Source organism: Oncorhynchus kisutch, linkage group LG22 (assembly GCF_002021735.2).
Source record: "Oncorhynchus kisutch isolate 150728-3 linkage group LG22, Okis_V2, whole genome shotgun sequence".
NCBI lineage: Eukaryota > Metazoa > Chordata > Actinopteri > Salmoniformes > Salmonidae > Oncorhynchus > Oncorhynchus kisutch.
The window spans coordinates 18175732-18188160 of record NC_034195.2 but is presented as its reverse complement, the minus strand read 5'-3'; the positions used below and the strand labels follow the sequence as shown (position 1 = coordinate 18188160).

General features: G+C 44.5%; 1 protein-coding gene across 6 annotated transcripts in view; it reads left to right on the top strand.

Moving 5' to 3' along the window:
* LOC109866918 (SRSF protein kinase 2) overlaps positions 1–12429 on the top strand; it is a 65438-nt gene that overhangs the window by 1179 nt on the left and 51830 nt on the right. The gene's annotated exons all lie outside the window — the stretch shown is intronic.

Below are 12429 nucleotides of genomic sequence, written 5' to 3'. Positions count from 1 at the left end.
TGCATGGCGCATGAGCCGGTTATGACGGAGTGCAGTGTTGGTGTGCGCGCCGCGGCGCAGTGGCTCTGTAAAGTGCATGCGAATTGGTCTGGAGAGAGAGGAGCCGACTTCATGGCATGATGCTATTGGACCGACGTCACCGGTGTAGTCACTGCATCAATTAGGTGATACCATACCAAGGTTCTGCCCACACACGCGCAGCTATGGAAGGTGCTGGAATGGTCTATCTGTTGCTTCAGGATACGTTCACCAAATTATACCACATCACTCACAAACATGTCAAATATACATTTATTTAAGCTGCGTTTTTTTTGTTGCCATTAATTGAACGATGTTGGAAATGTCTATTATCATGCAGCTAATAATGGATCTATTACAATGTATTAATTTCAGTTTATTCAAATGGGGGATATTGACATCATGTGACTTGAAATTGCTTTGAAGGAGAAATTGTCAAATGCAACTGTAACATCCTCTATCTTTCTGGCCTGTACCACCTTGCGTGCCCACATGTGTGTGTGCGTGCCCATGTGTGTGTGTGCTGTTTTGTGTATGGTTAGGCCATTCAGGAGACGTAAGTCTACCTGTCTATTGCTACAGACAGGAGGCTCATCTCGACCTACAGTAGATTAAATTAAGCTAACTTTTTTTCTATTTGGGCACGTCCAACTTTTGCTTCTTTTATGGTGTACAGTCAGTCAGTAACTTAGTAATGTGGGCCTCCCGAGTAGCGCAGTGGTCTAAGGCACTGCATCGCAGGGCAAGCTATGCCACTAGAGATTCTGAGTTCGAGTCCAGGCTCTGTCGCAGCCGGCCCCTGACCGGAGGGGGCAGCGCACAATTGGTCCAGCGTCGTCCAGGTTAGTGGAGGGTTTGACCGGCAGGGATGTCCTTGTCCCATCGCTCACAACCGACTCCTGTGGCGGGCCGGGCGTAGTGCGCGCTGACACGGTTGCCAGGTGCACGGTGTTTCCTCTGACAAGTTGGTGCAGCTGGCGGGTTAAGTGGGCATTGTGTCAAGAAGCAGTGCGGCTTGGTTGGGTCGTGTTTCGAGAGGACACACGGCTCTCGACCTTCGCCTCTCACGAGTCCATATGGGAGTTGCAGCGATGAGACAAGACTGTAACTACCAATTGGATATCGTGAAATTGGGATGAAAAAAGGGTAAAAGTAACAATTTAAAAAACGTAGTAATGTGATCCTATCACTCTTTCACCAGCTCACACATAAGAACACAGACTTATCTGTCTGTCTGGGGACTGAGCCTTCCTCCTCCCTCATGTGGTACCCTTCCTGCAGGCTCATCCTGACATTACCCTCCAGCATGGCAATGCCACCACCCATACTGCTCATTCTGTATGTGATTTCCTGCAAGACAGGAATGTCAGTGTTCTGCCACGGCCAGCGAAGAGCCTGGATCTCAATCCCGTTGAGCACGTCTGGGACCTGTTGGATCGGATGAGGGCTAGGGCCATTCCCCCCAGAAATGTCCGGGAACTTGCAGGTGCCTTGGTGGAGGACTGGGCAATTCTGGTGCAGTCCATGAGGAGGAGATGCACTTCAGTACTTAATGCTTACTTCTGATTTTGACCTCCTCTTTGTTCAGGGACACATTCCATTTCTGTTAGTCACATGTCTGTGGAACTTGTTCAGTTTATGTCTCAGTTGTTGAATCTTGTTATGTTCATACAAATATTTACACATGTTAAGTTTGCTGAAAAAGAAAAGTGCAGTTTACAGTTGACAGTGAGAGGACGTTTCTTTTTTTCCTGAGTTTCTGTTTCCAGTTTGTGTTTTTACATTTTGGACTTCTTAAATACATAATCAGGTAGATTTGTAGGTAAACACGTTGAAATGAATGATGGCTAAACCTCCGACCGTCCTAGAGTTATTGTTCTAGATTACTCAGTCATCTCAATTTAGAGTTGATTAATTCTGCTGGCATTAGTTCAGAACCACTAGAGCAGGGGTGTCAAACACACAGCTCACAAACTCAATATATTTTAAAATAACTAAAACCAACTCAAAATTGTGTAGTAATGATAATGGACCTACATTCAAACAGTTTCTGGACTGTGTCCAGTTCACTATTAATCACCTAACTGAAAGCTAGACAGTCAGGGAGCATCAAATTCCAAAAACGAGGACTATTTTTTGGCACATTTTGTCAGCAAGGATATTTAACAAATGTTCAACCTTGTTGAAGACCGACTGCGGCCCCCGGGGAAAAATTAGTTTGGCAACCCTGCACTAGAGTTTCAATAACATTATCATAACTCTGTATGTGCCACTGCTCCCATCTTCAATCAGTTGGCGAAAGGCGAGACAACAATCAGTGCAGTTTACAATTCAATGTGTCGCAACATCATTCAGACTGCATTGGCTCATACAGTGATCTACATTACAGCAATACACAGAGGGCAGATCTATACAACCCTCACTGTTAGCACTGAAGCTGGAGTTTCTGTAGGAGTTATGATATCACTAACAACGCCCAGTGTGTGTCGTATAAGATCTACTCTCTGTGTATTGCTGTAATGTAGATCCCTGTATGAGCCAATGCAGTCTGAATGATGTTGCTACACATTGCATTGTAAACTGCATTGATTTTTGTCTTGCCTTTCGCCTGCTGATTGAAGATGGGAGCAGCCTGGCGAACAGGACTGTGTGTGGTTCAGTAGAGTGAGGCAGCCAGGTAGCAGAATGCTCTCAGGAATTGAAACCAACATTTTCTTTCTGTAGTTACTGTTGCTCCAGCTCTCAACTCCCATCAGGCCCCAAATTTGAGAGACCTTTTGCAAATATGACAAATTATTTAAGCCTAATTATGATTATAGTTTGGAGTTAAGTCAAATATATAAATGGTTATGATCGTGGTTATGATACACAACATTGCTATGTTGTGGTGGTTCTTCAATGGAAGTCAGAGGACTAGGTACAGGCGTCACGGTTGTCTGAGCTCAGACCTCAGCTGACTTAATGAATTCATTGAATTGATTCCCAGAGGGGATCACTTAGTGATGGTGAAGAGCCAATACACCAGACCAGACCTGGCTAGCTCTACTGAATGGACATCACTTACCTGGTGTTTAGATGCCCTTGTTTACCCATTTTTTGTGTGTGTATCTCAAATTCTCAATGCTAGCGATGAGGGTGGTACCATATAGGCCTTATCAAAATGTCTCTGGTGGACTAGATAGCCACAGCCTAGCAGAGTACACCATGTGAGCCTCATGCACTGTAATTCAGTGGAGAGGGAGGGAGGGACTTCCTGTCCCTGGACAGCAGTGGAGAAGAGAGGGGGAGAGAGCGGAGGAAGACCAGGGAGAGGGAGAGTTAAGCGGAAAGGAGAGAGGAAATGGGTGTCAGAGTAGTCTGTGCCGTATCAGACACAGGATGACGTGCACATAGATCACACATCTGTCAATGCGTGTTCCTGTGTTTGATTGTGTGTATTCGTGTGGCTGTAGGTGCGGCCATGTTTTTCCGCTGCTGAAAAATGTGTCATGAGAAGTCAAACCTGCAGGGCAACAATGTGCACCACTTCCCCTTCTGGTCTGGAGAAACAGCTGTAACAAGGCTGTGCTTGTGTTGAATTCAGTCAGGACCATGAAGGTGCTAAAACAAAGCCCATAATCCACACACACCCACTCCATGCTTGTTTGGCATTTACATTTATTTATCATTTACATTTATTTACATTTGTTTGGCATTTACATGACATTTATCGTAAGCACAAGTGAGCCTACTCTGGTAGTTAAGAGCAACTCTCAGAACAATACGTTCTGATGGGTGCCACTTAACACGAATCCTTAGTCATGTCATTACGCTGCTATTAGTTAGCGTGACAGGCAGTTAGCTAACCAGCTAAACCAATAAGCCCAGTGCACACCATTTCAAGTAAGTAGTCATGAGAAAAGATCAGTTGCTATTACTGTTTGACGTCCGTTAGCTCACACTGATGACTCTACAACGATTGGGCAATATGAAAGCTGTATGCTAATAGTGAGGAAACATCTGTTTTGGAGTGTGCAGCATATAGAATAGCTAAGCTATCGCTCTCACACAGATATTGACAATAAGGTCCCAGTGTGTGTTATGCTCTTGCTCTGGGTTCTCCCAAGGAGGACACAGTAAAGGAGTAGGGCTAATTGAATGAAGAAGTAGGCCATTGCACCACCAATGGATTAGGTACCAGGAGTGTTTTAGGTAGACCAATCAGTATTTAAGTGTAGCGTGCTGAAGAGGATCCGACTTTTCTACACTTGGCTTGAAGTGATTTTGCATTGATTTAGGCGTGATTATTTGGAGCATGTAAAAGGGGTTTTCCAGCTCATATCGCTTTCTATTTAATAATAATAATAATAATGGTCAACTGTAAAAGTAGACTAACCCATATTTTGGTTGCTGATTATCAGGATCCACAGATTACTGCCAAATCCATAAAACAAGGAAGGCCCGAAAATAACTTCTGGACATCAGAAAAGCGATTACTCAACGCGGACTGGAATAAACTTATTCCTTTAACGAGTCCGACGAGAAGGATATCCTGCTTTCAGTGGAACAGGCCCAGACCTACAACTTTTGCGTGAAGAAAAGACACTGGGAAAGGCACCGCAGATCAGGCAGCCTTCTGAGAATCCGGAGGCGAGCGAGTAAACTCCCACTGCCATCTGTTCTTCTTGCTAACGTGCAATCATTGGAAAGTAAAATTACGATTATCCTACCAACGAGACATTAAAAACTGTAACATCTTATGTTTCACTGAGACGTGGCTGAATGAAGATACGGACAATATAGAGCTAGCGGTATTTTCCATGCACCGGCAGAACAGAGATGCTACCTCGGGTAAGACGAGGGGTGGGGGTGTGTGTCTTTTTGTCAATAACAGCTGGTGTGCAATGTCAAATATTAAAAAGTCTCAAGATATTGCTTGCCTGAGGCAGAGTGCCTTATTATATGCTGTAGACCACACTATCTACCAAGAGAGTTCTCATCTGTATTATTTGTAGCCGTCTATTTACCACTTAGCTGGCACTCAGACCGCTCTCAACCAACTCTATAAGGCCATAAGCAAAGAAGAAAATGCTCACCCAGAAGCGGCACTCCTAGTGGCTGGGGACTTTATTGCAGGCAAACTTAAATCCATTTTACCACATTTTTACCAGCATGTCACATGTGCAACCAGGGGGGGGAAAAATCCTAGACCACCTTTACTCCACACACAGAGATGCATACAAAGCTCTCCCCCGCCCTCCATTTGGCAAATCTGACCATAATTCTATCCTCCTGATTCCTGCTTACAACCAAAAACTAAAGCAGGAAGTACCCGTGACTCGTCAATATGGAAGTGGTCGGATGACAAGGACTGTTTCGCTAGCACAGACTGGAATATGTTCCGGGATTCATCCAATGGCATTGAGGAATCCACCACCTCAGTCATCGGCTTCATCAATAAGTGTATTGATGATGTCGTCCCCACAGTGACTGTAAGTACATATCCCAACCAGAAGCCATTGATTACAGGCAGCATCTGCATCGAGCTAAAGGCTAGAGCTTCCGCTTTCAAGGAGTGGGAGACTAATCCGAACACTTATAAGAAATCCCTCTATGCCCTCAGATGAACCATCAAACAAGCAAAGCATCAATACAGGATTAAGATTGAATCTTACTACACCAGCTCTGATGCTCGTCGGCTGTGGCAAGGCTTGAACATTATTACAGAGTATAAAGGGAAACCCAGATGCGAGCTTCCCAGTAATGCCAGCCTACCAGACGAGCTAAATGCCTTGTATGCTCGCTTAGAGGAAAGCAACACTGAAGCATGCACGAGAGCACCAGCTGTTCTGGATGACTGTGTGATAATGCTCTCGGTAGCTGATGTGAACAAAACTTTTAAACAGGTCAACATTCACAATAACGGATTACCAGGACGTGTACTCAAAGCATGCGTGAACCAACTGTCGAGTGTCTTCACTGACATTTTCAACCTCTCCCTGACTGAGTCTATAATACCGACATATTTCAAGCAGACCACCATAGTCCCTATGCCCAAGGAAGCGAAGGTAACCTGCCTAAATGATTACCGCCCCATGGCACTCACGTCGGTAGCCATGAAGTGCTTTGAAAGGCTGGTCATGGCTCACATCAACAACATCCCCCCCAGGACACCCTAGACCCACTCCAATTCGCATACCACCCCAACAGATCCACAGATGATGCAATCTCAATCGCACTCCACACTTCCCTTTCTCACCTGGACAAAAGAAACACCTATGTGAGAATGCTGTTCATTGACTACAGCTCAGCGTTCAACACCATAGTGCCCACGAAGCTCATCACTAAGCTAAGGACCCAGGGACTAAACACCCTCCCTCTGCAACTGGATCCTGGACTTCCTGACGGGCCGCCCCCCAGGTGGTAAGAGTAGGTGACAACACGTCTGCCATGCAGATCCTTAACACTGGGGCCCCTCTGGGGTTTGCACTTAGTCCTCTCCTGTATTCCCTGTTCACCCACGACTGCGTGGCCAAAAATGACTCCAACACCATCATTAAGTTTGCTGACGACACAACAGTGGTAGGCTTGATCACGACAACGATGAGACGGCCTATAGGGAGGTGGTCAGAGAACTGACAGTGTTGTGCCAGGACAACAACTTCTCCCTCAATGTGAGCAAGACAAAGGAGCTGATCGTGGACTACAGGAAAAGGTGGGCCAAACAGGCCCCCATTAACATCGACAGGGCTGTAGTGGAGCGGGTCGAGAGTTTGTTCGGGTGTACACAACACCAACGAACTATCATGGTCCAAACATACAGTCGTGAAGAGGGCATGACAAAACCTTTTCCCCTCAGGAGACTGAAAAGATTTGGCATGGGTCTAAAGTTTGATTTGATTTGGTTGAACTAAACCTACCCTATCCATTTAATCCATATTAAGGCCTACTGATTAGGACTGGCACGATGTTCTCCTCAGAATTTGGTGGTGGGTTTTGAGAAATGTTTTCATATGCTGTATTTTTGTTCTTGCTAATACCAGACAGGACTCCGGCACTGTAAAACTATTGCGATGAGACACAAGTACCATCATGCATGGGTGAATAAGATGTTGTACTGGAGGTTTAACCTACACAGGCAGATCAAATGTGTCTCTCAAAACATCTATGAGCTGCAGTCCAGTTCCAGCCAGGGCCAGGTAGGCCAGACCATCGAGGCAAAAGCGAGGCATTAGAGCATTTCATTCTGTGTTCATATTCACTCATGGAGGATCACAGTACCAGTGAGGGCAAAGAACCTAAAAATCCTCTCTTGGCTGCCCCCTGCTGGTGATTGATTAAAGGTGAAGCCGTGTGAGTCTGTTGTAAAATGTGGAAAGGGGGTATGATAATTGTGTTAATTTAGTTGACCAGGTCCCCGAATGTACCACTCCCCATAGCACAGTTGTTTTCTCCCTCTTAAATGGTTTAATATAGGTACATTTTATCTTCCAATATTCTCAATTTATCCTCCTCTCTTTTATAAGTGAAGCCCCATATCTGATCATGAGTTTCTGATATTCTGAGAAGAGCTGGAAATAGAAAATGCCTAAGGCCTGTGTGTGAGAGAAAGAACAACAGATGTTGTGCCTCATACACTGTGTTATCAAAACCAAGGCGTCTGCCAACTACCCAGGCATAGTGAGGGAAGTGTTGTGTTAAGTGTAGTCCTGGATGGTCATATCTGACCTGTCAGTGGGCTAGTGTTACACTCCCCCCCCCACTAATTCTTGGGGGGGGGGGGGGGGTACTTTTTACCCATTTTTCTCCCCAAATGATAGTTACAGTCTTGTTCCATCGCTGCAACTCCCCTACGGACTCGGGAGAGGTGAAAGTCGAGAGCCATGTGTCCTCCAAAATATGACCCAGCCAAGCCGCACTGCTCGCTTAACCCGGAAGCCAGCCGCACCAATGTGTCAGAGGAAACTGCGTAATGCTGGTGTCCGAAGTCAGCTTGCAGGCGCCTGGCCTGCCACAAGGAGTCGCTAGAGCACAATGGGACAATGAAATCCTGGCTGGCCAACCCTCCCCAAACCCGGACCAAGCTGGGCCAATTGTGCGCCGTCTTATGTGTCTCCCGGTCACAGCCGGTTGTGACACAGCCTGGGATCGAACCCGGGTCTGTAGTGACTGCAATGCAGTGCCTTAAAATTATGCGCCACTCGGGAGGCCCTCCACTAATCATTTTATCATGTACACACGTGCACGCATGTGTGTGTGTGATTAGGTGTGTGTTCTTATTCCATTCAGGGATTAACCAGCAGCTAAGCCTACCTGCCAATAATACTATTCATGGGTGTGTCTCTCCTCTATTTGGCTCAAATAACCTGATCATAATAATCGCATCACACAATCATGGTGTATTATCAATGATATAGCAGCTAGTTAGTATTGATATACTATATATACAAAAGTATGTGGATACCCCTTCAAAATAGTGGATTTGGCTATTTCAGCCACACCCGTTGCTGACAGGTGTATGAAATTGAGGACACAGCTATGCAATTTTCAAAGACAAATATTGGCAGTAGAATGGCCTTACTGAAGAGCTCAGTGACTTCCAACAAGTCAGTTTGTCAAATTTCTGCCCTGCTAGAGCTACCCCAGTCAATTGTAAGTGCTGTTATTGTGAAGTGGAAATGTCTAAGAGCAACAACGGCTTAGCCGCAAAGTGGTAGGCCACACAAACTCACAGAATGGGACTGCAGAGGGCTGAAACGGGTGGACCATAAAAATCGTCTGTCCTCGTTTGCAACACTCACTACCGACTTCCGAACTGCCTCTGTTTGTCCGGAGCTTCATGAAATAGGTTTCCATGGCCGAGCAGCCGCACACAAGCCTAAATTCACCATGCGCATTGCCAAGCGTTGGCTGGAGTGGTGTAAAGCTCGCCACTATTGGACTCTGGAGCAGTGAAAACGCTTCACAGCGTAGTCCGACAGACAAATCTGGGTTTGGCGGATGCCAGGAGAACGCTACCTGCCCGAATGCATAGTACCAACTGTAAAGTTTGGTGGATAAATAATGGTCTGGGGCTGTTTTTATGGTTCGGTCTAGGCCCCTTAGTTCCAGTGAAGAGAAATATTAACGCTACGGCATACAATGACATTCTAGATGATTCTGTGCTTCCAACTTTGTGGAAACAGTTAGGGGAAGGCTCTTTCCTGTTTCAGCATGACAATGCCCCCGTGCACGAAGGGAGGTTCATACAGAAATGGTTTGTCGAAGTAGGTGTGGAAGAACTTGACTGGCCTGTACAGAGCCCAGACCTCAACCCCATCGAACACCTTTGGGATGAATTGGAACGCCGACTGCGAGCCAGGCCTAATCGCCCAAGATCAGTGCCCGACCTCACTAATGCTCTTGTGGCTGAATGGAAACAAGTCCCCGCAGCAATGTTCCAACATCTAGTCGAAAGCCTTCCCAGAAGAGTGGAGGCTGTTATAGCAGCAAAGGGGGTACCAGCTCCATTTTAATGCCCATGATTTTGGAATGAGATGTTCAATGAACAGTGTCCACATACTTTTGTCCATGTAGTGTATTACTAAGGCTATTGTAGTGAATTAAACGTTAGGCCTGCCTACTGTGTGATTGGAACCTAACCAGACTGGGGAAGGAGGTTTATTCATCTCAATATCTATCAGCGCTAATCCAGAGTTGTGTGTGTGGTGTGTGTGTGTGTACAGCCACGCAGACGGTTCACACCATAAACACCCCCTCTTCAGTGTGTTTACAGTAGCAGCTCCGTTGCCATTGTAAACGCACTGTAATCTCTATCCCGTCAGTGGTTCTGGCTAAGCCTTCTCAGCCACACACACACACACACACACACACACACACACACACACACACACACACACACACACACACACACACACACGGTGAGATGAGCTGCCCCAAACATACCCTTCCAGCCAGAATGACGCAGGCAAGTCTGTATACATAAAACATCCACAATAGCACCGTAAAAAAAGGCAACGAAACCAATGTTGATCATCATTATTCTATGAGTTAGGTGGGAAAGAAATTGAGCTAATGTGTGAATGTTAAAACTGCATTGTTGGTTAAGGGCTCGTAAGTAAGCATTTCACTGTAAGGTCTATTACACCTTTTGTATTCGGCATGTGCCAAATAAAATTTGATTTGATTTGTTGAGTTCACAGTGAGCTGAATGTATAAAAACTTGTTTAGTCAAATTACAAATTCAAGTTTGCCTTTGGAAGGCAACATTGTATGTTAGTTCAGCTATATTCCCAAATCTTGAGCAAACTACATAATCATTTTGCAGCTGGTTTCCTTACAATTGTCCCTTCGCTAAGCCCTGCCCTAGAAGTTTGGGCAACCAGTCGTAGCGCTCCAATGGATAGCAACTGTTGTCAAGTCCGACACTTCGGACAAGCCCATTTGAGGTCATTCCAAAAAGTTTTCCTCCAAAAACAAATGGCTTTAAATGGGTAAATAATTTAACAGTGCAACAAGGGGTACTTGTTAAAGTGATTCCTGAAATGCAGAAGCTATTGGAGTATTTGTAGAATCTGAAATGATACTTTTGTTACACTGTTTGCTAGCTCAGCTCTCACTCCCACCGAACGCTAGCTAGCCCATCAAATGGATTTTTTGCAGATTAAAGGCTGTGCGAGATTACAGATTACAATCATTTTTGCTGTTAAATTCCCATATACCGGCAAAAAAACTTTTGCAATTTAAATGGGTTTCCATCCTTCAACTCTACTGATGGTTTTATATGTTTTTTTAAATTGCGTTAGATAGCGAATGTGCCTACTCTGGTCTTGCATGTTCGCTCCAGCCAACAGTTCAAAGTATCAGATACATTGCGGGTGTAGCCTACTAAATTATATAATGAGATTAATAGGGACAAAAGAGCGAGATTATTTTTATTTGACAAAAGGCAGCCAAGCATCAATTATTATGTCACCAGAATAAGACCCTTGATATTTACTGGAAAGAAGCATCAAGCTCATCACCGTGCACTTTCACCACCCTGTGAAGTTCATCATAATTTATTTCATCTGTAGCCTAATACACTGCATGCTTTCCTGAGATGTAGAGGGAGGACCACACACCACATTATAACATGTCTTCAAGTTTACTTCGACATGATAGTTATTATATCAATATTTGAGCATAAAGGCGTTTCACCACCATTTCTCGTATGATTAATATTACCTTGTCAAGTGTATTTTGTTGTGTCGACATTTGCGAAGTGTACTGTCGTGAAATGTTTTATCCGACATGTACTTTACTCACATAAAAAAGGTTGGATGGAAACCTGGTTAATGTCACACTCTTCTGACTTGCCAGTTAGGCTCAGTTCATTATTCCCTTATTTAACGAGGGCACATTGGTCACAGCTGGTTATATGAATACGACAGATGGAAAGCTTGCCTACTTCCTTTGGCTGGGGCATTAATGTTAGTTGGAACACAGACCTCTCGTTGTTGTGTGCTGTGCCCCATGCAGCTTGTGGCAGTGCTGCTGTATGCACTTGCATCACCTGATCTCATAGACTAAACGTAACACAGTAAATGTAAATCTGCAACTCTCGAAGTTTGTATGATATGTTACGTTTGTATGGTTACATGAGACAGATGGTTACTTAAGTAGGGTGGTGGGTGGGTGTATAACGCAAACGTCTATCAACCCAAAGGTTGCAAGTTCAAATCTCATCACTGACAACGTTTGCATTTGAGCTAATTACCAACTTTTCAACTACTTACTACTTTTTAGCTACTTTGTAACTACTTAGAATGTTAGCTAACCCCTCTCCTAACTGTAACCTTAACCCTTTTAGCTAACCCTTCCCCTAACCTTAACCCTTCAACCTAACTCCTAGACTTAACCCTAAACTTAACCCTAAACCCTAACCTAGGGAATGTTAGCTAGCTAGCGATAGCCACCTAGCCCAAATTCTTAACATATCATACGTTTTGCAAGTTCGTAAAATATTGTACGTATTGCAAATTTGTAACATTTAAAATGAATTGTCATTCATAATATATCATACGGAATGGGTGATGGACATCCACAAGTTAATACATACCATACAAAACGTATCATTTACTAAATGGAGTGTCTTAGACTTATGTACAAAATAATACGAAATGCTCTGAGACCAGGTGGTCCTGCCATATTAAATAGAGTGCTTCGGATTTACATACAGAATAATACAAAATGCTCTGAGACCAGGTTGTTCTGCCTGGTACAGGTAGATGAAAGTCTGAAAGGCTTTCTGATTTAGCCTGTTTCCCTAACCCATTTCTGTTTTTATTTCTACCCTGTGCCTTGTATCGCCGCTTAAACGGTTTCTATTTGGTAAAAATAAAATTGTGTTCAATTTGAGGCTCAGGCAGAGTGCAGTTCTCTCAGTGAACA